We start from the raw sequence: 2,775 nt of genomic DNA, 5'->3' as shown, positions 1-2,775 counted from the left end.
TTACCTCCGCCAGGGGGCCCGCAAACTGAAAAACCCAGTCGAACAACTACAAATTCCCTAAGAGAAAGGAAGCCCCGCTCCGGGACTCCGCTTAGCGCTCTGTCCGCGCGTCCTAGACCAGGGCAAGGATCCAGAGCGCTGGGACGTGGCCGAGATACGACTGCAGACCTGACCTCGAGAAGTCTTCTGGGGCTCCAACATTTTAACTGTGACGACGAAGAGATCTGATTTCCCTAGGACGGGAGCGGGGGAGTGCGGAGAGGACCGTGAGGCAGATGGTGCGAGAGAGTTTTGTTTTAGAGTATGTCTGCTGTTCAGAGTTAAAGTAGTTAATTCATAAGCCATCCTAAAGAAAGTGATTGAAAAAGAGTAAGGTGACCGGCATGTTATAACGGGGAAGAAAACAGAATGGCTGCAGAATGACGGTGCCGGTTCGTAACAATATATTCCTTGCTTACTCTTTAGAATACACACAAATTCACGCACCCAACAAATGCACAATTATGCAAACACTGGTTTGGTTACGGATGCCATTGCACAAAGTGCTTCTGGAGTTACAGGTTAATTTCATACACGGAACACTTCGGAAGTGGGTGACCCGATCTCCACGCTCAACCGGTCTGCATCCCTTGCCAAATTCTTCCGCAAAACCCAGCCACACAAGAACGTCAGCCGGACGGTTTGAGGGCGGGGAGACGGAGGGCTTGGGATAGTGCTAGGAGATGGAGGAAAGAATGGTAAAAAGTACAAAGGTATCATTCCATAGAAAATCACAGGATTTTCTAAAGGGCACAAAAAAATTCTGGAGAAAATTGCCATTCATTAATAAACATTAGCGCTTACTTTGACTAAAACGTCTGTTTGAGAATTCCAATTTTGCAGGCTCACTGAAAAAAAAAAATCCCTGGAACAAGTTGCACTTCGTCGCCACAGGATCCACGAAAAATCACAGATGCGGGCTCCACTGCTGCCATGATATTAAGATCTTTTAGCCCCAGCAGAAAAAAAAATGAGTGTATTTTTGATATTTCAACTATTTCCACATAAAAGAGGACCTTGATTCAGCCTGAACGCAATGTCCTTTTTAAATAGTCGGCCCTCCTTAACCCTGTCCCCAGAGACTCATGGAGATTAGTGGGAAGGAAAAAAACGGTTCCCAAACAAAACCCTTTTCTCCAGCAATGACTCTGCATCCAGTTTACCCAAACTGATTTTTGAAAATCCTATAAAGAATGGGCCAAGTAGGTGGTACACGAAGGCTGCAGTGGCGGCGACCGAGCTCGCTGGCGCCCACGGAGCGCGCGGCAGGTCCAAGTTCGCCGTCCGCGTGGAATCCGACAGCAGCGCGCCTTGCCAGGTGCCCGGACTAGAGGGCGCTGCGTCACTGCAGATCCGGCGGTCCCCGATGCGCCCTCCCTGGGCACCATTTCTATAAGTTACATTTGAAATAATGCACAAACGGCATCGCTTCTCAAGTTCTTTTGAAAAGTGCCCTGTGTGTATTTTATGAATTTCCAAAAGCTATGCGCACCGATCTTTCTTTTCCAAGCAGTGCACGCCAGGGTGTGCGCGGTGCCCGGAGTGGAGACCCTTGAAAGATGCACACACATCCTACACTCTCTTAGAGCCAAATCCCTATGTTATTTCGTTAACATTTAAACTTAAACACAGAAAGGCATGCACTGAACAAAGCACTCACCACTCCTCGGTGCTCCTCTTTCCAGCACTCCGGCAGTTCGGTGAAGCCCACGCGGTTGGGATATTTGTTAGGAACCGTGTTTGAAGTGCCAACTTTGCCTGCCTCCGATTTTCAACATATCCCCAACCAGAGTGCGATCCGCCCGCCCTGTTGGGACCCAGGTGGCCGCATCTCCAGAGCTTCCTTCTGACCGGGGGAAACTTGAGCACCAGAAGGAAGCGGCCAGAGAGCGCGCGAGGGTTAGGCAGCAGGCCCGGGGAAGCCAAGTTTCTCAGGACATGTCCAGGCAGCCAGCCGCCTGTTGGGGAGTTGCGGCCGGGAGCTGCCTCTTTTGCTCCCTCCCTCCCTCTTGGAGAAGCTGGGGGAGGGGAGGTGACGTCAACGCCCCGCCTTGCCCCCTGCTCCCGGGCGCGGACGGGGTTCAGGTCTGGGTTGGCCTCCCCGGCAGTTGCGGCTCCAGGCGCCGAAGCTGCCACGGGCTCGCCTACCGCAGCCGACTCGATGGCCTTTGCAGTCCCCTCGGTGAGACGTCTGCCCTTCTCCGCGCCGCCGCGTCCTAACACTCAGCACCCGAGCACCCCCGAGGCCCGCAGCTCGCACCTCTCGGCTCGCAAACTCCCTCCGGGCAGCGTTTCCCTGGCCTCGGACTGCAGGTGATGCTCTTCCTCTTCTGCAGCTGCAACTCGTCGCGACGCGTCGCCTGCCGGGTCTTTGCTAGGGCGGAAACATGAACAGTCTCTGCAGACTGGACTGAACGACTTATACTTTGTAGTCCTCCAACTTCTGGATGTGATGTGTTTTAAATACTTGTGCTCTAGCGCTGATTGTGGTCTTTGTATTGAAAATCACAGAGCTGTGTTTTAAACCTTTCCAAATGCTCCTACGTTTTTGTACCCTACTCTGAAGCATAGAAGGTTCCGAGGGGAGGGGAGGGGGGTGTGATGAGGGAGGAGCCTATTTTTTAAAAATGTGTTTTACAAGTCAAACGTAGTGATAGGGACTAATAAAACAAATCAGTCGTGTACTGCTCATAACATTTAGATAAATGCAAACCCTGTCGAAGATAATTTATAAAT

General features: G+C 51.6%; 1 protein-coding gene across 1 annotated transcript in view; it reads right to left on the bottom strand.

The window, feature by feature from the left end:
* Positions 1-2,496, bottom strand: part of Fat1 (FAT atypical cadherin 1) — a 118,880-nt gene extending 116,384 nt beyond the window's left edge. The window contains exon 1 of the mRNA XM_033765404.1: positions 1,700-2,496. The gene's annotated coding sequence lies outside the window, so the exon portion shown is untranslated. The remainder of the gene's footprint in view (positions 1-1,699) is intronic.
* Positions 2,497-2,775: the final 279 nt, after the last annotated feature.

Source organism: Fukomys damarensis, unplaced genomic scaffold (assembly GCF_012274545.1).
Source record: "Fukomys damarensis isolate Sample0158 unplaced genomic scaffold, DMR_v1.0_HiC HiC_scaffold_18, whole genome shotgun sequence".
Taxonomy (NCBI): Eukaryota; Metazoa; Chordata; class Mammalia; order Rodentia; family Bathyergidae; genus Fukomys; species Fukomys damarensis.
This window is presented reverse-complemented; position numbering and strand designations above follow the sequence as displayed.